General features: G+C 35.6%; 1 pseudogene; it reads left to right on the forward strand.

Annotated features, from left to right (window-relative positions):
- Positions 1 to 25,473, forward strand: part of LOC109077191 — a 66,733-nt pseudogene that overhangs the window by 7,590 nt on the left and 33,670 nt on the right.

Genomic DNA, 25,473 nt, shown 5'->3' on the forward strand with positions numbered 1-25,473 from the left:
ACCAGTCCAGCATGTCATCTCAATAAATGCGTGTACATGCTTGACATGAGATCTGAGAGTAACGGCATCACAGGGTTGAGTCAGTCGCTCATGCTGTCATTCACTGAGAACAGCTTGGTGGATGTGACTCATATAAAGCAATAATTTTCACACGCTTTGAAAGACACCAGTCATAATATCCTTTGTCCATTCCTTCAGTATTCACTCAGGATCTATTCATTCGTTCACAACGTATTGATTTACTATATCTTAAGTATAGGTATAAGGAGTTAACTTGCATAACTTCAGTGAAATTGAATATGTCCCTTGAGAGCTGCATTCATGCAATACAATTGATTAGTAAATGAAGATATTTTTCCTTTGTTACATTGTTGTGTCTAAAGTCTATTTTTCTTGGGAGAGAGCTAAAATAACAGAAATATAGAAGACTAGCACTGTCTCCACCCTCCTTTGACCTGTACGGCGGGGCACTGTCTCCACCCTCCTTTGACCTGTACGGCGGGGTGGTATGGAGATACATATTGTGGCATGTGTTTGTGTACACCTAAATTAATTTTTCATTTAAACGGTAATGAAATCTTGATTTATTGAAAAATGCATATAAATATATTAAGTCATACCTATATATATATATATATGTATGTATGTATGTATTTGTATATAATCAGAATCAGATTTAGCTTTATTACCAGGTATGTTTACACATATGAGGGATTGGTCTTAGTGACAGAAGCTCGACAGAACATAGATAATAAAAATAATAATAAACAAATATGCAAAATAGACATTGCACAAAATAGCAAAAACACAATATATAATATAGACAGTTATGTATATACAGGTATGATATGTGCAAATTTGAAATGTAAAAAGTATGTGTGTTAAATAAATAAATGTATAATAGTGTTTAGAGGTCGACCGATGGTGGATTTTGCCGATACCCATAGCTGGGTTGGATCACACTGGCCGATACTGATTAATTAACCGATAGTTTTTAAAATGCATACTGAACAAAAAGTGTTGTATTGAATCATTATAGTGGTTGTTGTAATTATAATGTTATTAATAATTGTTAGTGTTGGTATTAATTATAAATACATTTTATTTTTTCCTAAATTACATTGTTTTTTTTTCCAAATTCTGTTATTTCCGCCTTATTTTTATCAAAACAAGGCATGAAACATTAATTTCATTTATCTTTTAATTACTAATAATTAAGCAAACTTTTTTTGGCAAACAAAGGGGATTTACTATTAAAATGAAAACATGGAAGAAATGTTGTGTGATTATTCCTTAATCAAATAATGTTTGTTTCATTTTAGTAGTAGTAGTAGTAGTAGTAGTAGTAGTAGTAGTAGTAGGCTATGTACATTCTACTGAAAAATAGACCAGACTTTTATTTTGACGGGTTGTCGTGAATACCTTCACAGTTCTGTGTATGTGATATGAGGCTATTTTTACTCAAATCAAATGGTCAGAAGCTCATGAAAGCTCTCTCAGAGCAGTTCTGGAGATGTTGTTCATGTGTTTACATCCTCATTTAGAGAGACAACAGAACATGCAGGATTCATATTTAAATTGACTTTTAAGGCTTAATAGTTACAGATACTAGTCCATATCACGATTTGATTTAAGTGTAATGACGTACTTTTGATTAATTCATTCAAAATTTGACCAATTCCGTGATATTCCGCGTTAAACTGTGAATTCTGTTTTTATGACTGGATTCGTCCTTGTTTTCCGCATCACGGAAATCACAGGGCACTATAATTATACCAACACAATGTATACTCTCACACTTTAACTGCTTCTATTCTTGAACACTTGATGATTATCTAATCAAAATAAAAGATTTTCTGTCAGCTGCATTTCAAAATAAAAGAGCAGCGCTGAGTCAAGGAGAACTCACCGGTATCAATCACTAGAGGCCGCTCTCACACTGTATAATGAAAACAGAACCTTCTCAGCCACTCCAGCAATGGACGCAACCCGGAAAACTTATCGGCATGGATTTTTGCCGATAACCGATTGTCTATTGAACTATCGGTGCCGATTAATTGGCAAAACTGATACATTGGTCGACCTCTAATAGTATTGTGTGTTCCACGTTTATTGTCAAGTTTTCATGAGATGGATTGCCTGAGGGAAGAAACTGTTCCTGTGTCTGGCCGTTCGGTGCTCAGTGCTCTGTAGCGTCGACCAGCAGCTTCTGTGGCAGGTTGAACTTCCTCAGCTGGCGAAGGAAGTACAAACTCTGCTGGGCCTTTTTAACAATGGACACAATGTGAGTGTCCCACTTTAGGTCCTAAGAGATTGTGGTGCCCAGGAACCTAAAGCCCTTTTCACACTGCATGTTGGTCCCAGAAAAATTGCCGAAAAAATGCCAGATTGCCTTCTGTGTGAATGCAAACATGTCAGTCCCAGAACGAGGTCTGTGTGAACAAAAGCCAGAACCAATGCCGTAAAGGGTGTGTCATAGTGTTGACACACGTTATCGTGCGACTCTTATACCGGGTGTTTTGAAGGCAAATCAATATTTGCAACGAAAAAATATGTGCAAACAGTAATGAAGCAGAGATCAGTTAGCTCCTCACTATCTCCGCTGAAGCTGAGATCGTTCGCCAGCTTAAGTGAAAGTTAAAGTGCCTAGCGTTTTTGACTCGTGCATTACACGTCACATCCTGATGAATATCGGCAAATCGGCAATCCCAGCAATTGTTCCCGGATCGTTAGATTTTGGTTCATTCAAACTGACAGTGAATCACTGGCAGTGTGAATGAACCAAAATCTAATGATCCGGGAACAATTGTTGGGACACATTACCCATGTATTATCCAGAATCTCAGTGTGAAAGGGGCTTAAATGACTCCACTGTTGTTACAGTGCTGTCCATACTGGTGATTTGGGGGAGAGCAGGGGGTTCCTCCTGAAGTCCACTATCATCTCCACTGTTTTGAGAGTGTTCAGCTCCAGGTTGTTAAGACTGCAACAGACAGCCAGCTCTTTAACCTCCTGTCTGTAGGCAGACTCATCTCTGGAGAAGAACAGTGGGGAGAGGACGCAACCCTGGGGGTGCCAGTGCTGATCGTACAGGTGCTGGATGAAAATTTTCCTAGTTTTACTAGCTGCTGCCTGTCTGTCAGGAAGCTGGTGATCCATGGTGTTGAAAGCCGAGCTGAAATCCACAAACAGGATTCTCACATAAGACCCTGGTCTGTCTAGATGTTGCAGGAATGTAGTGCAGTCCCATGGTGACTGTATTTTATTTTTTTATTTATTTTTTTGCTAACTCACAAATTATGGACATTGGCTTTTCTAAGGTAAATGTTAGGGATGCACAATATTGGATTTTTGGCCTGGTATCCAGTATACCAATATTTTTCAACTCATCTTGGCCAAAAGAAGATGCCGATACAGCTACGTATATTTCCTTCTGTTTGGAAACAACACCAAATCTCTCCTGTGCAGAGATTATAAACAAATTATTTTTAATTTTGGTTAGTTTTGAGCAATAGTTTTTAGTTAGTTTTTAGTTTTTATAATGAGAGTACATTAAAAGCTTTGAAAATAACTATTTAAAAAAATCACTAGCAAACTAAATCTAAAGCAAACAAGCTTTGCATTTAAGCTTTGTATTCCTTGTATTTAAGTTTTCATAATCATAATAAATAAACTAATAATAAATAATTAGGACCCGGGGGAGGCTGTAGCTGCTGTTGCTGTTGTTGACGGTTGTTGACTGTTGCTGTTACATTCTGTTGACGCAGCATTCTTGCATTCTCAGATTAAAGGTAGGGTAGGTGATTTAGGAAACACTTTTAGTACACTTCTAACTAGTAGCTATAGCACTTCAAGCTGTACCTAGTAGTAATGAGCAAGAAATGCTCTATTCATATATGTTCTGCACTGATGCAGCCATAGTCACCATGTAAAAGAGACAGAACGACAAAAAAAATAAAATAAATAAAAACCTGGCCGAATTTAAAAAGCACAGACTTTGACTTTGGAAGTAGTAAAGCTTAATGTTATTATTGGATAGCAGGTGCACTACAAATAATGTTTAGTTTAAGCATCAACAGTGAAAACTGCATAGACTGAAAGTCCTTAGTTTATCAAAATGAAGATCTGTTAAAGACTAGAACAAAATTGTCAAGAAATCAATTTTGACTTCATTTGGTTATCTGTAAAGCAGTGTGATGTTTCAGAAGTTCATCTCATTTGTGTGTGGAGGTCTGAAAATGCTGCTGGCAAAACTGTAGACCTGTAGAGTGATGATAACTGCAGATTTGCCATCTATATTCGAATCATAACACTAGTTTTGTTTTACTATTTGCTTTGTTACAAAAGATTTTCAAGAGCAATATGAAAATCTTAATTGCTTGAAATATGCTGATAACTGAAACATGCAAGTGGACTGGGGAGGTTGTATTGGCAAATGTTTTTTATGATTATTATTATTTTTTATTATTATTATTATCATTATTTTCAACAGATTTACTGTGGATGAAGTTTGCAGAATGTTAACAAATGGATGTTTGGACACATGCACTTGTTATTATGTCAAATCCCATCCTGGTATCTTGTGCAGATCGGTAACCAGGTTTACTTTTAAGCTGGTAATGACATAAGCTGAGAGATTGAATTTAACTTTTCATGGACAGGACCGATAACTTCCAGTCTGATTTTGAAGATGCATGTTTCCAAAAAAAAAATTTCGACATGTTTTGTGCTAATGAACAGCATTCCTTTAAAAGTCGTTATTGCATTTTAGCTCATTTCGGCAGGAAGATCCACAACCACCAGAAGAAAGGGCAACACATTCCTCTGTGGTTTTCTGGCTCTGATTACAGTTTTTACTCTATATTGGGTCTTTTTGCAACCAGCAAGCTGAAAAATGATGCAGGAATTTCATAATTCAGATGTTTTCCATTGGTTCAGTACATGTTTTATGCTAAAATAAGGGTGTGACAAGGTAGTTGTTAAGATATGGGGGTAACATGGGAGGTTTGTCTCTGTAATTATGGTTTGGCAGAAGGCGATCTGGCGGAGTCTGGTAAGGGTAGACCCAGTCACAGATGCCTTTTTGTTTTCAAAGTTACTTCTGATTACAGGTCTCTCAGACTGACTTTCATGGTGTCTGCACCGTTCAGCCACAACAATTACTGTTAATGAGGAGATTTTGGCAAGCATGAAAACTGAGTGGCTTGTACAGGTCTGTCTATGAATGGCTGCTGGGCAAAAGCCACACAGTTTCTGTGTGCCTATAAGTGGAATGTGTGAAACCACCTGCACTGTATTATTATGGAAATCATAACAGTCATTTTTAAAGAAGTACTCACAAGTGTTAGCAGAAAAATTTAACAAAATCAGAAATGAAAGCGCTCAATATGAGATGGAAAGTAGGGAAGTCCCATCAATTACTTTAAGCTCAAAATCAAGTCAAAATATACAAGCACAGACACATACTCACTAGAAAGTTTCATATTTGTCCAGTGTCTGTGCTATTTCTCTTCAAGATTAATGACCAATAAAATGTCTTTGTTTAAATGTCAACATGGGCACCTATTGTTGTTGTACATCCACCAGTAGTTTGTTGTTGATTTGTCTCCTCCATTTCATCTTCAGCTGTGAAACAATAGCCAGGGCTGAGGACAAATAGTACTAGACGCATGCACAAGCTGTGTGTAGAGAGTACTTTTGGTTTAAGTTCAAAGCATACTTCAGTTTTGTGTACTGTACATGTAAAAACGAACATGTAATCTTTCAAAGTATGCACTTGAAAGTTTCATCATTGTCCAGTGTCTGTGCTTTTTCGCTCCAGATGTTGGAGAGAAACCATGAAAACCATGAGCCGGCCCAGGAAAATGTCACCAATTTGTTGACCAACTAATTAGTGCAAAATAATTAAAGGTACACAGATGAACTAAGAGTATGTGGGGTTAGAAGTATACTATTTATAAACTAGAGTTTATACATTGCTCTGCTGATGACAAAATTCATGCCATGTGCATTGTACACATACACGTAAATATGATACATCATTTCTTCAAAATGATATTATGTTGATTCTTGCGCATTTGCCCATTTACCATCTACACTTAACCCAACCCTAAACCTAACAGATAACAAAAGCAAACATGAAATAAAACCCATTTGCTGAAGCAACCATGCAATTTTAGCTTGCTTCCACAAGTCTTTGAGCTGTACTAGGTGAGTTTCCGAGCAAGTCTACTACATCAGAAAAGCCATACATATATGTATGCAAACGTTAAAATGTATTAGTTTACAAATACATTTTACAGAGGTAATTCTTAAACTCAGTGACCCAGTGCTAGTCCTCCTTCTTGTCAGTTTATTCTGATAGATATGGTTTTTGTAACCCTCAGCAAACCTGTCAGTTAAGTTTCCTGTCCCTAAAGGACTTTTCCAGTTCTTTTCCATCACGTATAAAATGACAAACTGTACAGCAAAAGCAGCCATTTGGCCCAGAGCATCTTCTTGAAACCTGTCATTTTAAAAGCTTTTTATCCCTCTTGCCTCTCGTTTCAACAGTGAGGGGTGAAAAAAACCTTATCCAACTGCCTTTCTGTGTGGATTTCTTAAGCTGAACTGCAGAAGATATCTGTTTTGTCTGATACCTGGTCTTTGTACTGAAATGTTTTCTCACCATTGAATGAGACATGAGGTAATCGAACAACATTGCACTCAACCCTCCACCAACATTGTCTCTCATCGTGTCGCTGGTTAACCTCTGGTCTGCCTGGGTGTGTTCATGTGTTTTGGAGGAGGCGTGGCTTTGGAGAGTGATTTTCAGGGAGGGTGGGATCTAATGCTACAGCTATTGCTAGCCTTTCCGAAATCGCCTACCCTACCTTTAATTTGTGCTAATGTGAAATGAAATTCTGATTTAATAATCACGATTATATTTAATTTTTAAATACACAACAGTTTAACCATAATTGTGCGGCCCTAGAATTTACCACACAGCACATACTATTTTATTTGATTTATTATTATTTTTAAACTAACCATCCCTCTGCTGTGCTCTGTTTACTCATTTGGTTGTTGCAACTAATGAGAGGTTTCACGCACAAAGCATTTTTTTCTAATTATTGCCTTCACAATAACAAATGTCTGTCGAGATTGTGCACCATTGTGAAATTCCCACAAAAGGGTGACCGCCCGAAAACAATAGACATTCCTTCAATCCTCACAGGTTTACTGGAAGTCTCAATAGAACAATCAAGAGTTCCAGTGGCAGTGGCTATTGTGCATGCTGCATACAAGGACACAGAGTATGTGTGGAGAGGGAGGTCAGACTCCCACTGGGAGGCCCTTCATTCTGGATGGTGGAAGGGCTTTCTCTCTCATGTAATCAAACCCCTGAGAACCACAGCCTGCCATTCTGCTGACATGGGGTCTGTGTGAACGAGACATGCGCTATGAGACTTGCAGAGAAGGCTTTGGGAAGGACTGTACAGAGAGCTGGTGGCACATCCTGTTAGAACAGATGTGCAGGTTTTAGTTTCAGAGCACAAGGTGTTGGGTTTATCAGTGATCACATTAAAGTCTGTAAGAGCAAGAGCGAGATTCAGTTTTGATCAGAAACATGATACTTTAACAAGTCTCAGACAAAAGTAACTGAAGATAGAGAGAGAAAAAAACATGGTGTAGTTCAGCTATGTGGGTTTTAGTAATAGAGATTTTTTAGGCCAAAAAAATTCTGTGATTCTCACCAGTGTCACTATTTATACTAACTGTCTGCTACTCATATACCAGTAATTCAATTACAATTCAATTTACATTGTTTCCTAAAATATAGAAATAAATATGCATTCTTATAATTATATATGCAAATCAACAGCATTTAACTGCTTTTTATCATTAATTTATATTCAAGATTTCCTAAAAATAATATTAATATATGCCGACTGGATAAATGTTTTCCAAAAGCACACTTGAATGTCCTCGCCCACTGATGATGAATGTTGTACTTCTGAACGATAAAGAGACATTTGTGAGTGTTTGTACAAATTGTGCTTGAATTTTGGAGGAATTGCAATTTATAAAGAAAGATGCATTTACGTTTTTGTGCATACTGACATTTTATAAATCGTTCATATGAACATTTCATGTCATATGTTCACATTTAGCATCATTATACAAACATCTGTATAAATGAAGTGCCAGGATTATCAGTTCATTAAATTACAGTATGTAAATATATCCTCTTTTAAAAGGCAGAGCTCTAAATGCACTTTTGCATGGATGTGTAAAAGCAACATGAAGCAAAACTAACCTCTTTAAAAAGTATAGATAATCAATGGATTTTAAAGAGGTTAGTTTTACTTTATGTTGTAGAGACACTTCTTCCAAGATTTTTTTTATTGCTGCGCTCGGTTTAACTGTTGAAATAGCAGTTTTGCGTTACAGGTGTTTTAGGATGTATCCTTAGTGGTGTTGGTGTTTTTCATAATAGCAGTTAAACATTTCACATACTCTCTTTAGTCTCTTAGTTCACCTCACAGACAGTATACACCGATACTCTAGGATTTTGTATTGTATTCTTTTTTGAATTGATTTCCTTGAGGTCTGTGTGTGTATATAAATGTACAGTGTACATTGTATGTGTGTATTGTAAAGATTATGTCCTTGGAGACATTGTGTTTTGGTGTAATCTTAGTTGTGCTTTCAGGTGCTTGGCAGTGGATCTGCATTCCAATATAACAGTTAAAATATATTTTAATTCACCATAAATGCTTGTCAGTACATTCAGCAGTGTACTTTAACCATGTATCATGTACACTTTAACCATGAAACAATAGAATTATGAAATTACATATAAACAGGATAGTTCAGCCAAAAATGAAAATTCTGTCATCATTTATTCACCATCACGTTGTTTCAAACATGTATGACTTTCTTTTTCATACAATGAATGTCAATGGTTACCAAAAGAGTTTGGTTAACAGCTTTCTTTAAAGGAATTGTTCACTGATATAGCAGAGCCTCAACTTTGTTTGAGTTTTCCAAAGATAAATGGAGGTGGACTGTGTATTGAATTTTAAGGTCACTGATTCTGTCTGGCCTGTCAAGCCGTTGAGTCCGAGGGCATCAGGCCAGACCTTCGCAGCTGCTCTTTCTGTAGTGCCTTTGACCGGGTGAACACCCATCCCCCCTCGTCCCACAGGACCATCCTTCACTGCTGGTGCAGCCTGGGTGACTGAGCGCATTGTGTAACTGGGTGGGTGTAGGACGGTCTTGTCAACATGTCAAGAGTCCGACGTAAGTTCCTAGCTAGCTCAGCAAATCCATGTAAGCGAGTTTCATGTGCTTTACATCAAAAGGAAACAGAAGCAAGGAAATACATCAACATTTACAAACAGATCTATGTGTAAAGAAACTGAGCAAGGCAAAACAAAGCCCTGAAGAATCCAGCTAAACCAGTCTGCTGACATTAGATTCCTTTTAGGTGTACTTTCTGTGAATTAGTAGGTTTGCTGTAATTATAGTTGACCCTTTGCAAAAACAACAAAACCTGTCAATTGTTTAACCAGCTTGACACACACATCTACACACTCAGGCAGGTGGAAACAACATGATGTTTATGGTGTCTGGAAGCTCTATACACACCTGTTGCAGTGCAGAAAGGAAGCACGTTTCTAGAGAAATCACAGTGCTTTGCTCCTACATAATATTATGTATTTATCTTGCATATTTAACTGTTCAAAAATTGGGGGTTGGTAAGATGTTTTTATGTTTTTGAAAAAAAAAAAATGCTCAAAACTGCATTTATTTGATCAAAATGTAATATTGTGAAATATTATTACAATTTAAAAGCACGTTTTTCTATTTGAATATGTTTTAAAATGTGATTTATTCATGTGATCAAAGCTGAATTTTCAGCATCATTACTCCAGTCTTTAGTGTCATATGATCCTTCAGAAATCATTCTAATATGCTGATTTGCTTCTCAAGAAACATTTGTTATTATTATCAGTGTTGAAAACAGTTGTTCTTCTTAAAGGATTATTTAACTTCCAGAATAAAAAATTCCTAAAAATTTACTCACCCCCATGCCATCCAAGATGTCTTTCTTTCTTCAGTTGCAAATAAATTATGTTTTTTTTTTTGAGGAAAACTTTCCAGGATTTTTTTTCTCCATGTGGTAGACACCGGGTTGAAGGTCCAAACTGCATTTTCAATGCAGCTTCATCCCAGCCGAGGTATAAGGTCTTATCTAGCGAAACAATCTGTCATTTTCTTAAAAAAAAAAAACCATACAAATTTACATACTTTTAAACCACAAATGCTTGTCTAGCACTAGCTCAACTTCACACATTACGTAGTCATTTTGGAAAGGTCACAGGTGAGTAAGGTGAGTAAATTATCAGGAAATTTTTATTCTGGATGTGAACTTATCCTTTAAGGCTACAATACACTACAGAATTTTGTCCTGATTTTTTTAGATTTTAAAAGTCATGTAATGTTTTCCAGCCTTTAATAGGTTTTTGAGGGAACTGTAATATAAGTCAGATTTCTTTAATGATTCGAAATTTTCAAAAAACAAAGCAGCATTTATTTGGAATAGAAATCTTTTGTAACATTATGCCTTTACTGTCACTTTTGATCAATTTAATGCATCCTTGTCCAGTACAAGTATTAATTTCTTTTATTTTCTCTTTGCTCTTTTCATGTTTAGGTCTGGATGACAGCCTACAACAGTATGTGCACAACTTTGAGAGAGAAAAGATTAATGGAGAACAGCTACTGAAGATCTCACATCAGGACCTTGAGGAACTGGGCATTGTCCGCATTGGCCACCAGGAACTGGTTTTAGAGGCTGTAGATCTCCTCTGTGCTCTGGTTAGTGTTCTTATTCACATTTGTTGTGGCATTAAATTAATGACCTAATTATGACATATTTACTGTCGCAAATCTATAAGGACTTCTAATTTAAGATTTACTTACCAACCAGCTTTATGTAGGTTTCTTTTATTACTATGTCTATATTGTACGTTAAAAAAGAAAAACAAGCAATTGATTGTACTTAAACTTACATGTAATTATAACAGTGAGGTCTGTTCTAGCATGTCATACACGTTTGAGATTCCCTGTTTAGTGTATTTGATGTGCACTTTTGTAACGATCACTCATTAATTTATTGTTTACTTTTATCCACCGTCAGACTTTCTGAGACGTTGTTGTTATAACGTATTGCTATGGATTGCGTCTTGAGTTAGACTTGATTGACAGATTGGCATTCTAACACCATAAGCTTCATGCTTTCTAACCTTATCTCCACTTTATTTTTCAATGATTCTGCTAATTGAACATATAAAATAAAAGAAGTTTATATCAGTAGTCCCATATTCATAATTGTAAATACATATTCTACATGTCTATAGTCTACCATTGTAACATGTATACATTGTGTGCATATATATACATAAAGAGAGTGTATCCTGTAATAGATATATACATAAACATACATCATACTGTGTATTTATTTTACTCTCTGCACAACTCTGCATACATATAGAACAGCATGTGTTTGCAAAAGGGAAATAAGGAAATCATTACATGACAGATAACTATGGCTCAGACAGACTTTGCTGTCTGTAGGGGGTAGAAAATACAAGGACCTGAAATGAACACATGGACATGCTTAGAAGGTCTTGGTTGCTTTGACAGATGGTTGTGTCAATGATTGTAACTGATACAGTACATCCCAGTGTCCAGCACTGAATGCTATAATTGGGCCCAGACCCTTAGGATCAAAAGAAGGCAGTGGCCACAAATCCTCAGTTTTGACCTTTTTGTTTTTTTTTAGGTTTATATTTAAAAACTGAGTTGAAATTGTCATTATGTAAGAAGAAAGAGACCTTTTCTACATGGAACAACCTTGGACAACAGTCAGTTATATTCTTAAAAATCATGAACCTTTTTTTGGGGTCTCTAAAAAAAATGTTTCTCTTAGTGTGAAGAACAATTTAGTAACATGTAAAAAAAATACAAATAAATTCTATTATAAAGAATATTTTGTGCAATGGTTACATGAATGTCAAACCATATATACCAAAAAAGAACCATGAATTTCAAAAGCATAAGTAATTTTATAGGTAATATTCCAAATACTTGTCCACAGAGTACCTGATCGATCAATTGACCAAGTATTCCAGAGAGCAGTGGATCAATATAAAAGTATGAAATCTTCAGATAAAATAATAAAGTAATATACAGACAGAATCTAAGATGTCAGTTAACATTATGTGAAGTGCATAACAGTAAGGATTCTTGTAGAATTCATGATTTAGAATGAGACACTTAATGATTTTTCCAGATCATCCCCCCAAACCGTATTCATCTGTTTTGTCCCTAAATCACAGCAGCCTCTTTGATGGAAAAAAGTCTCCTATTGTCTCATAGCTCTGGTAATAATATTAAAGACACTCAGGCCAAGTATTGAAGGCAGAAAGTGCTACGTGTTAGTGTTACCAGCACTCCAGATATCTCCCTGATGGGGTGTCCAAGTCTATTTCATGCTGAACAGGAAACAAATTACAGCCCCATCTGTGGAAATATCCACTGTGAGCTTTGTCTATGCCATGATAGAGGAAACCAATCTCTCATTTCCTACAATCCCTGTCAGGTGTAAGTAACCCTATCATTCGATAAATAAAAACCTTCAAGCACCTAGGGGAGTTAAAACACATGTGTTATATTACTGTCTGTGTTATATGTTATAACACTGTTTAATGGTTAGAGAGATGGACTTGTAACCCTAAGGTTGCGTGTTTGAGTCTCGGTACCGGCAGGGATTGTAGGTGGGGGAGTGAATAACCAGCGCTCTCTTCCCTCAATACCATGACTGGGGTGAGACCCTTGAGCAAGGCACCGAACCCCCAACTGCTCCCCGGGCAATGCAGCAAAAAATGGCTGCTCACTGCTCCGTGCGTGTGTTCACTACTCACTGCTGTGTGTGTGCACTCGGATGGGTTAAATGCAGAGCACAAATTCAAATATGTTTGTCTTTGTGCAGCATTATGGGACTTTGATGTTCAGAACTCCATGGCCCGGTTTCACAGACAGGACTTAGGTTAAGCAAGGATTAGGCCATACTAGTTCAGTTAGGACATTTAAGTAGTTTTTAGAAATATGCCTTAGATAAAAACATTACTGTTGTGCATCTTGAGACAAAACAATGAATCTGACATATTTTAAGATCAGTCAGTGCAAGTTTCTTTCAGTTAAAATAGCCCAGACATGCATTTTATTCTGGGACTAGGCATAAGCCTTGTCTATGAAACCGGAGGTATATGTTCTTAAATGAACATACTTATAAGTTGTCAATATGAGCAGTTTAAAATACAAAGACTGCGGTGCTGCTATCACCAGTGTTTGGAAGGCGATATGCAGATGGAAAATGTGTAAGTGTTGTTTTATAACTTTTAGACCATAGCAGATATTCCAGGGGTATCAAGTTTAGAAGCGGTACTTTTGCAGTCTTAAGATTTGCCAGACTAGGAGGAACACTCTAGACTCTGCAGTGGAGATGTGTCCTTTCCAAGATATTAAAAGTGCAACACAGGGGATGCCAGGTTTAGCAGCTAAATCAAGCAGCACACATTATGCCAAACAATTTTAGAGTCTAAATAGGGCTGTGCAATTTTAAACATTCCAATTGCTTTAGATCATGAAACACTTGAGCAAGGGGTGTTGAATTTGATACATCAAGGATGGTACTTCTTAGCATGGATAAAATTGCACTGTGTGCAATTCCGTCTCTTTGCTTTTTGCTGCGTCTACCGGACAAGCCTTCATTCATTGGATGCCAGAGGTGGATAGAATTTGTCTACTACAAACAAATTGTTCTGAGGCAAGTCAAGCAGAAAGTTTTGTTTATAAATCAAACAAGTGTTGTAAAGCAGTGGCATGCAAGGAAACCAAAAAGTTGGAGCAATGGAATGCAAACTTGTGTTGTTCATATCCATCAGGTGGTGGCATGTGCACATCTCACAGGTTTGGAAAGCAAACATAAAAAGTTTCACTGCTGAAGCAATAATCATCTCAATGAAAAATTGAACTTATTGCGCTCTCAATCAGGGGAATCACCAACTCTTTAAACTAAAATACAGAAAAATAAGCAGGTGTTGGTCAGCGAACCTGTTTCTTCAGCATCTCACATGAAACATTTTTCAAAAACATATCTCAAGTCCCTGTATTCTGTTCCATTCTGTCAGTTGTGTTGTTTCAACTGTTAAAATACATGAACGCATTCTGTGTGTACATCCCTAATCCTCTCCAAACAGTGTGAGTGCTGCCGCTGCCATATATACAGAACATCACACATACCATATGTATACCCTAGCATATGTGTAAAAACCAAAGTATGCTTTGGGTTTTGCAGTAATATATAATTTACAGTAAATATTCTGCTTCTTTCTCAGAACTATGGTGTGGAGACAGATAACTTGAAGAACCTGGTGCTGAAGATGAGAGCTGTGACCAGCAGCCTTCACACTGCAACGTCAGAGCGAAGGAAGAGCCCTACGTATGAAAGCAACACGTCTAGCAAGCTCCCAAATGAATTCCTGTCCTCTGTGGTTGAACTTATTGGAGCAGCCAAAAGTCTCCTGGCATGGCTGGACAGGTACAAACATCCCTATTCATCATTTCTTTACATATTTCTATTGCTTATTTCTGTTTCTGTTGCTTCATTTATGTAATGGGGACGTATAGCATGTGAAGGGCTATGGTGTGTTGTGCACAGATGATTTATAAGGGGATTTTATTCTTAAAAGCTGACGTTAACCCTCTGTAAGGTCATATATTTCATTGCAAAGACTTGCATGAGCAGCACTTATATTTTTCCAGACAGTGCAGACAGTTGAAACCAGATACAATCTGGCTTTCTTTCCTAACCCCTCTGTGCACAGCTAACCACATCTTTCTCATGAAGGAGAGATTTTTGTGAACAGTTCAGTTTTCAGTTTGGTGTAGGATTTACTTTGAAACAGTTCACACTCAGAAACTGCAAGTAAAATCACAAATAATTACAAGGAAATGGCAAGTAACATTATAAATAAACAAGAAATATTGAAGTAGAAAGACTGAAATAGTATTTGTAAATTGTACTCGAATAGTCTTTGTTTAATTCACAAATACGAAAAATCAGCCAGGCAGCTACTCCACAAACCACGCAAATGTTCCTCACACAATTCCATTTGAGTTGACTAGAGACTGTATAAGAGAGGCGGTCCACTTGTAAATATATATAAATGGGAGAAATCAAAATTGTGGCTATTGTCCCAGCGTCTTGCATTTTTCATAGAGGCATCTCAATGCAGCCATAGCAGTAATTCAGTCCTGTGTGTGTGTAGCTCCCTGGTGCAGTGACACAGAAATGGATACAAAGTGACCAACAAAATGTAGTATCGCATTTTTCTTTTCAGATTTCATATATATATATATATATATATATATATATATATGTATATATATAGATAAGATTTTATATATATATATGGTTTGACATAGCATGTTGTTGAGCTAACTAAAAATACTTATCACACAATACATAGAACACACAAATTTAATCAAATTGAAAAGTTACATCCAATCGATATATCAAGAAAACCAGAAAGCAACTGCTTACATAGAGACAATTCCCAACACAGGAGATATGTTGGGAATTAATAAGTTCATCCACCTAAAACAATAGTCTAACCACAAAAAACACAACTTCATCTTTTTTTTTTTCTTTCTGAAAAACATTTAATGAAAAGTGTTTTAACAAATATACAAGCTTCATATTTCTGCTTTTAAACCCTTGAAGTGCAAGGCCCTGTTTACTGTGATTTTCAAGTTCCTTACTGTAACCACAATTTAATGTGGATATTATGACACAAATGAATTCGGCTTTGAACTCAGAACACTCTTTTAAAGTCTAAGCTACTGGTGCGTTTATTACTCTTATTATTTTGCCATAACCACATAGAAATCTTCTCAAGTTACATGGTGTGATTGTTCTGATCTGTCTGGGAAAAAAGAAATGGAAACTGACTGTGCTTAATGGTTTCATAGGGAGTTGACATGGTAACGTGTTTAATTCCAGCTGCAGTTTTTATGACCACAGACTCAAACTCCAGACACACGGTGATGGAAATAAAGTTCTTTGCTATTGTATGCCACATCAGAAAACCTTTCACAAGGAGTTTGTTGTCCTGTTTGTTGATCTTTTATACAGTGTGAATGTTGTAATGTCTTTTAACCTTTGTTTCCTCTGTCTGCAGAACTCCATTGACAGAAATCAGTGATTTCACCACCACCAAGAACAAAATCATTCAATTGTGTCTGGAACTAACAACTACAGTACAACAGGTCAGCACAATGACTGTTCCTTCGAATAGTATAGACACATGCTAACATTCACCCTCCACGCTCATTTTAAAGCTCTCGTGCATTTTCCAGTGGAGCTGGAAAGCTGGAAACTGCAGCTAGTTATCTAACCATATGTTGTCTTGCAGTGTTTGCTTTGGGGGGTTTACTTCAGACAGTAATAAGCAGACCCCCCAACACATCAGTCACAGGTTCTGAGTTTACAATTTCATTTATCAATCCAGGATGCTCTTTTAAAGTTGGCCTCCAGCATTCCTTCATGTTATCTTCCTTGCTTGTGGTTACATGCATTCATATCTGCCATAATCAGAGATACTTCAAGATGGTTGAAGCAATGGATGGTGTTAGCATGTTAGTTTGATATATATATATGCTCTCATATAATCTCTCCTGTCACATTCTTGGCTAGTATTTAAAGATGTCTGGGTGGTTAAATACTATATTTTAATTTAGTTAATATGAAGAGGTTTTGGCATTGAAGAATTGGTCAGTGGCAATGTTCAGTTCAGTCATATTGTAGACATTCCAGATTTCTTCCAATAACTAATTTTTGTGTTTTCAGAAATTTCTAAAATTTCTTCAGAGAATTTGATATACCTTTAACATTTTGACAGCCATACATAGATTTCTTGTTTGGGAAATGGAATTTTGACTTTTTGATCTTGGCTGTCTATGGTAGTTGGGATGCTTATTAAACTCTTAATTCAAATGACTTGGGGAGAGATTGAGTTTACAGTGTTATTTTTGACTGTTCGTAGACGTCTGTGATTGGCTGGTCTAATGGAAAGAGAAGGATATGGCATGTGGCTCTCGGTTTTGACATTTTAGAATTCCATTTAGGCCTAGTTCAACAAAACTTAAACAGTGGATGCAGAATTTCCTCCTATATGTCACTGCTCTAAGGGCCAGTTTAATGAAGCATGTCAAAATATTAAAAAAGTTTAAAATATACTGGGAATATCATCATTAAAATCTTTATTTTGTTTACATGACTATAGGACATGGTTGACCAAATTCAAATTTGTGTGACAAAAAAATCCTTTGATAATGTATCAGTTTAGTTTTTTTTTAATCCAGAGAATGTTGCAACAGTAAACAATTTAATATAGACTTAGGCTAATGTGAGAGTTTAAATAACCACTCGTTTAAATGAAATGTATATATAAATGAAAAAGAAATATATAATACTTGTAATAAAACTATTACAAATATTAAATATTTATTTTTCATTTAAGCTAGTAGTTGAAATGGTCAGCCTAGGCCAGTCTCATTACAGAGTAAACTGGACCCAGAGGCAATAGGGATCTTGCCTAAGACCAAAATTGTCAGAAACAGCCTGGGTGTATGGAATGGGGGGGTCAAGAGTGTCTGATAATCTATATTAATGGAGAGTTTTCAGCCCAGTCAGGAGTTTAATGATGTGGGAGAAAATCATTAGATTGCATAGCCTCTTACTCGAGAACAGGAATGCAGCATGACAAATGCGGAGGGGGGACAGATTAAAACAACTGCTTCTGACATTTCACTCTGATTCCCGGTCACGTGGAGCTCTGAAAAAAAGAGTAGAAACATATTGCAGATAAGAAATATAAAGGACTGAATTTAGACCCAAGTACCTTTGAGTATAAATTAAAATATTGCTGTACACAAAAACTACATTAAATATGGTGAAAAAACCCTCAAACATCATAATGCTTGGTCACATGAAATGCGAGAGCCAGTGAGGTTTGCACTTTAGTTGATGTTTGTCAACATATTTGATGTAGTCTGTGTGCCACAAGCATGGCTGTAACCAGTGTTTAAAAATTAATGAGGTCTGGGTGGGGTGTTAAGAATCGTTCTATAATAACACCTACAAATGCAACACATTATATACACTACATATAGGATAAACATCAAAAGAGAGAGACATGTAGATGTTTGTGAAAGATGATTTCTCTGTTTTGGGGATGGACATTGTTAATTTAGACCTTATTTATTGCATCAAAATGTAATACTTTACTATAAAATAGGGTGGATAATTTTATCAGTTTATTATTGATTCAATAATACTTATTACTGTAATACTTTTCATTAGTAAGCATTGCTATATGATAAGAACTTTCTCTAGTGCTCTTATGAATGTTTTAGCATTTAGAATGAAATAGCATTCTTCCTCATGGCCAGTGTCTGCATATTTGGCACATTTCATTTTGGAACCTACTTGTTTTACAGATCTCTGCACTAGTGTTATTATGCTACTGTTTTTGATATCATGGATACCATTTCTTACAGATAATATCATGATGGTCATTATGTTTGTCTCACTGAATGTGTTAACTTGTTTTCTTTTTCTTTTTTTTGATTATTGTCTAAGTACCGGCGATGCAGTGTTCCCAGGCATTATTATGGAAACAAACAAAAACAAGCCCCCCCAAAAATAAAATAAACCAAAATAAGTTTAAATCTGTTGTTTTGGAAATAAGACAAAGTTATCACTAACCCTAAACTGCTACTTCCCACTTTAGTAACTTCCTAAAGTGTCACATTAAGTGGAAAAAAACAAGTCCAACGATGTGTGTATTAATTGGATTTGGCAACACAGCGTCCTCGCCCTCACTCACAACTCTCTATCAGGCTACGTTCACATGAATCACTTTACATTATTTTCACGTCACAGACACTAAACAATCTAGGCAAACCGTTTAAATTGAATTATACATGAAGATAGTCATATGAGGAGTTTTAAATGGCTAATTAATTATTCAGAGAACTTCAAATTTTATTTTTGATTATGAAAAATTTACAGAGGTATGGACCACTGTGACCTTGTAACTGGCCATGGCTATGACCACAAGTGTTGGTTATCATTGGGTGAACTATTCCTTCAAAGCTGGAATAGCAGCTGTCCAGCAACCTTCAAACATTTATTTAAAAACAATTAAAAATAATAATAATCTCTCCCTTCTACCCTTAATGCACCAGATGCTGGGTTTCCTTGTCCTCCTCTTCATCACTTTGGTGTACTCCCACAATGTCTTGTGTAATTATCTTGTCTTGGACTGGACATGGAGATGTAATTCAAGGCTGAAAGCTGTTTATTTTAGGCTGGAGGTCATTCGCTATTGTTGTGTTAAGCTCTGTTATTATACAACATTCCTAAATCTGAACTTTTTATTTTTATTATTCACAGCAGTTTTAATGCTCTGCCATTTTTCTTTCTTTCATGCACAGGACTGCACTGTCTACGATATGGAAGAGAAGATTTTGGATGTTGTAAGTATTTTGCATTTCCAGTATTACTTTTTTTATACTCATAAAGTTATTTGTTTTATTTCTTTCACTTAATTGTGTAAATGAGGATAATGGGACTATTTTTAGTTAGTTTTATGTTTCGGAGTTGTAGAAATACATTTTAACATGCATCATTTCATGTTAACAAATTTTATGGCCTGACCACCCAATAAACATATATTTACACTGGCATTTTTATATTATTACAAAATACAAAATATTATTTCTTTAATATATTTAGTCAGAATACATTACTTAAAATGTGTAATCAATAGATTACAATACTGACTATAATTTTCTTTATGTACTCAAGTTTGAAATCAGTGACAGAAAATTATTAATCTGCCTATTACTGGAAATAAAAGCTCTTACGTGCAGTGACATGTGAGCATATGCAGTCATATATGCGTAATATTGGGCATTGGGGCGGGTGAAGGACGTTTGGAATTTACATGCAAGCACATGCTAAGTGTAGGCATAATGGGTTGACAAAATCACAAACACAAAGCATGAATGGTTTGGGTCCTATTATTTATTCCTTCACTGTCAAGCAACCGTGACAGAAATAAAGGCAGTCTATTCATAAGAAGTTTATAGTGTAAATGGTCTGTCTGCAGTATAAGACCAGTGTAGATGATTTGTTTTGTCTTAGGTTATGTTGCTCACTCTTTATATACAAAGGAAAAAGTCCTTCTCACCAGGACCACCTGACTGAACTTCATTCAACTTTTCAAATTATAACCTAGGTTTAATGTTGAAACAATTCTAGTAGTCACTCCTTCATACAGTAAAAGCAAAGTAAACCATGGGGGCTTGCTGTTCTCTCCAGTGTTTCATCAAGAATGTTACTCTTCAGTTTTGTTTACACTCCTGTTCTTGTGCACTGAGTGGAAAATTAAATCAAAGCTCAAATAGTGTTCAGTTTGTTTATTCAAGCCCCATGGTTTATTGGACTTCAGTTACGTGCTTGGCTTCAGTGGATTAACGTGGAATTTTTAAGTAGACCTAATGGATCTATTTTCCAGGCACAAATTAAAGATTACATTAGATTAGATTAAAATAAGTGCTTACAATTATTGGTACAATCAACACCAGACTCTGGAAAACCACCTTTGATCATGTGTTTTTGTTTAGATTTATCCAGAGTATTGCTTCTGTATTGGTGGGATACTTGGAACAAGCTTGCATGAGCAGAAATACTGTATACTCCACCAGTCTACCTCTATTAATAATGACGAGCTGTAATTGGGTGGTTTGGGAGCATAAAGTGGAGAAGGGACAGTTTTGGGGGAGGAAGGGAGTTCCCATAGTTTTAAAAAATTGTTCATAACTGAAAAATCAGATAATAGCTATTATCCCAACTCCTACCCCTTGGGACTTGGCTGCTGTTATTTTCTGCCGATACTATGCCATGGGGCAAATATGGAGATCAACCCTCAGATGCATAGCCAGGTGACACTTTATTTGGATAGTTTGGATAGTGTAAGGGTTAGGTTAAATATAATGAGTTGATATGTACTTGCAATAGTCAGTAGAATGTATGTTGGGGAACCATCAAAATAAAGGGTTAGAAGAAATTAAGCAGAAAGTCTATTAATACTAGTAATACAGTATACTTATACTAATATGACTGTTAGTTGACATGTCTAAAGTGGACTATCCAAATAAAGTGTAAATCATAGCCATTTTAAATTGCACATCTTGAGAGACAGAATTTGAAGATGCCGCTCAATCATCCAGCACTATTTTTCTAAACACTCTGTTCTTCTAAATTGCAGTCAAAGGTGTTGAACAGTATTTGTGACCAGACTGTGAGAACCACCTCTGATCCTCTCATGAGCCAGTCAGCATGTCTGGAGGAAGTTCAGCTGACCGACATCAAACCAGGAGAGGGATTGGTGAGAATTATTATTTGTAATTATTATCTACCTTCATAATGATTATCTCCATTTGAGAAAAAAAAGAAAAAAAAAGGATAACAGATAATTCCAAAATATGAAAATTCTCTCAACATTTAATCACACTCATGTCATTCAAACCCCATTTTCTTCAGTGGAACACAAAAAGATTATATATATATATATATATATATATATATAGATATATATATATATATATATATATATATATAATATATATATATAAATTTTAATTTTATTTTAAATACTTACTAGATCAATAAAATGAGTACTCAATTTTAAATAAAAAACATTTATAAGTATTTTGACACCCCGGGTTGCCAGTTTGCAGAAAACACACCGTACTGTAATCAAGGAAGCCAGCAAATAAACTGGGTCAGAGATCACAGATTCTACCTGACCTAAAAAGCCTTCACATCCATCTAAAAAGCTGTACCATGACCAGTTCGTTCTTGTTGTGTGTCCTCAATATGGCAACTCACGTAAGTGTGGAAAAAAAAAAACATCTTAAAGGAACATGATTGATTCAGATAAGTCAATAATGTGGGCCAATAATGTTTGAGCTTCATTAACTAAAGCTGAAGAGTGAATGAACACAGATAAACTGAAGCATTTTGGTAGCAGGTTAATTAACTCAACCAAACAAATCCTATAATTTGAAATATACACAACCTAATATTACAACTTGTATCTAACTACACAAAATGACATGAATGCACTAGTGAACTTGTGAAAGCACTAGTAGAAAGCTGCCATAACCAATCAGGGAAAAAAGCAAAATTTAAGGTTTAAAGTTAAGTATTCATTCTCATGCCTAAAATGTGCTGCTACATTTTATATTTTTTATTTTTACAATCTTTTCCTAATAATATGGACTGGAGATTTCAAGCTTCAAAGGGATGCAAAAGCACCATCAAAGTACCATGAAAAAAGTATATGTGTTTATTTTTTTTTCTGTTCTGTATAGGAAATCATTCTCTCTTTTCACTGCCAACTGTATAGAGTTTACTGTCTCTCCTTTACTGTCATTTTCATGATTTTGCTCTCTTCCTTCCTGTTACTCAGGGCATGTACATAAAATCCACCTACGATGGGCTTCATGTCATCACTGGCACCACTGAACATGTGAGTAAGGGCTCCAATGACGAAAGCCTTTGATTCATCACATTTCGCTTTTTGATGCCAGTTGCTGAGATAAATTTAGCTTCTATGTGCACACCATGTTCAGTCTACATGAGCAAAATAATGGAAGGGAGATGGGGCTTCTCTCAGTTAATAGACTGAGCAATGTTTGTAAGGGCTACAGATGTCAGGTTTGCTCATTCTTTGTATTTAGATTGGATTCCCAAATGCATGGAGCTTTACAAAATGTAAAGCTGTAAAAATTAAATAGCACACAAAAATGATGCTTCTGTTATTTTGAACAACAGCACTCCTGCTTGTGTAATGCTTGCTTGTGCGATATCGTCAGATTTGGTGCTTGTCACATCTTGTTAAGCTGTGCTTGAGAGTCCATAAGCGATCACACAACACATTGTGCTGCAATAAAAGGTGAATGCACCAGTTCATTGTATTTTCAGCAATTCAGATTCTGTACTCTTTCCAGTGTATAGATGGTTGTAGACCATACAGTATACTGATTTACATGCTAGCCATCATTGAAGACTATAAGTAGTAGATCTTGATCATAAAGATGTTAATTTAGTCTTAGATTATTTTAAATTAATAAAGTCTTCATTTTTGTTTCATTATATTTAGACCATCCAACTAACAAAAATGTGTTCTAGGAACATTCTCTTTAAGTTGAACATTGAAAGCATGGTTATGTGAACATTCATTTTGCAAACATTGTGGGAATATTACTTTTAAATGTTCTCTTAACATTCTGAAACAAGTAGTAACATTTAAAAATGTTAGACAAACACCCAAATGTTTCCAAAAAAAAAAAAAAAAAGATTTTTTAGAAAATTGTTAAAGACCAGATGCAAACATTCTATTAACATTTGTTCATAACTTTGAGAGAACCTTGTAGAACGTTGAGAGAATGTTCCCTGTTAGCTGGGTCCTTACTTTTTGTGACCTGTTTAGACTTGTTTAAAGTGTTTTAGCATGCTTGTACAATCATACTCTGTCAAGTGGAGCGGAAGGATTTGTGTTCCCAGGGGCATTGAACAAGTTAATTAATTTGTTTTTAGTCCGTTTTTAATGATAGATATTCTAGACAGTGATGCCAAGATCACACAACACTTCTCTGCAACTCAATTCCCACGAGTCAAGTGATGATTCATCAACCCCAGGCCAGTTGATGGTTAATTATAGTTAGTTAATCACGCTTGCTTGTGATTTTACTGTTTATTTTTCATTATAAAACTACAAAAGCTTATATTTAAGCAATATCACTGCTGTTGTACTGAATTTTAGGATGTGTTTCAGATATCAGCACAAGTCTGCAGTTAATGATAGTAATTTTCATATTCAGTCCAATGGTCCAAGTAACTTTTGCTTTAGACCAAATTTTTCCAGTATGTATTTTTCCATCAATAAAAATCCAAACGATGCTTCCAAAAGAATCTCAAGATACAGCAAAGGCATGATTATGAAGTATATGGATAAAGAGATTTATTTGTGCTTTTTTGATGGGAGGGAGAATAAATTTAATTGTGATTTTTTGTTGGTAGAGATATGTTTCATGAGTTATTTTGAAATTCAGTTATTTTTAATTAGTAGTTAATTTTGTTATGTTGTTTTTTTGTCCATTCTGACAGACTCAGATTTATTTGTTTGGTATGCAGGGATTGTGTTGTTGTTCGTGGTCAAACTGACTGGAGCAGTGTTAATTGACTCTATTTCATTTGATTCAGTAGCCATTCTGACAGACTCATTTATTTGGTATCTAAATTAGATTCATCATTTTATACTAAAGATTCAGTGTCATTTAGTTGTAACTTGCAGTTAATTGAGTTATGTTGATTCAGTAGCCATTCTGACAGACTCATTTAGTAAAAGATTGATAGGAAAGGTGTGTAAGAAAGAAAGAGAATCTGTAATACCATAATATAGCCACTGGATGCCTGTGTAGTCCTATATATAAATATACTGTATACAAGGCTGTGTATCCCCCTGTTACTAACAACAATTTTTCAGTCACAAATTAATTGCACAAATTCTTACATAACTTTGGGCTGTGTTACAGTCATACCAGTTTAAAGGTGTGTGTGTGTATATGTCTGTGTGTGTGTGTCGACAGTCTTGATGTTTTAGAGTTTCAAACCTTGACTGCAATGGGTTTTTTCTGCATGGCTGATTTGTAGATGGTACACACAAAAAATTCTCTGTATTTTCATATTTTGATTTCCTATGGTGGTCATTTATGAATGCAAACAACACAAGTGTAACTGTTTTGGTCAGATAGCAAGTGTCGCAAAAATCAGTTTCATAACGTTCCAATGAAGTTCTGATTTTTAAAAATGCTAAACTTTTTTTTTTGTCTAAAATGACGAACAACACCAGAGGGTTAAAAGAAAATGCCCAAATGAGTCATTTGTTTGTGATTCGGACTACACAGGTTGCACTTTACATTCTGTTTTTGTGTGCAGCCCTTGAATTGTAGCGCTGCTCAAAATGGTGCAGAAACATAATTTCAGTCTTGTTAATAGAATTTGAGAACTTACATTTTTCATATTTCTAATGAGGTTTGAATGCACCACTATTCTATATTATACTGTAGATGACTTTGAAGCAAGGAAGAACAGGAACATTAAATAAATAAAAAAACGACAAATTTGTATAGCATGTGTATATATATATATAATGTACAGACCTCTTTAGAAGGCTGTTTTACTTTTAATTTCATGTTTTGGTTTATTTGCATTTTACACAC

Source organism: Cyprinus carpio, chromosome A17 (assembly GCF_018340385.1).
Source record: "Cyprinus carpio isolate SPL01 chromosome A17, ASM1834038v1, whole genome shotgun sequence".
Lineage (NCBI taxonomy): Eukaryota > Metazoa > Chordata > Actinopteri > Cypriniformes > Cyprinidae > Cyprinus > Cyprinus carpio.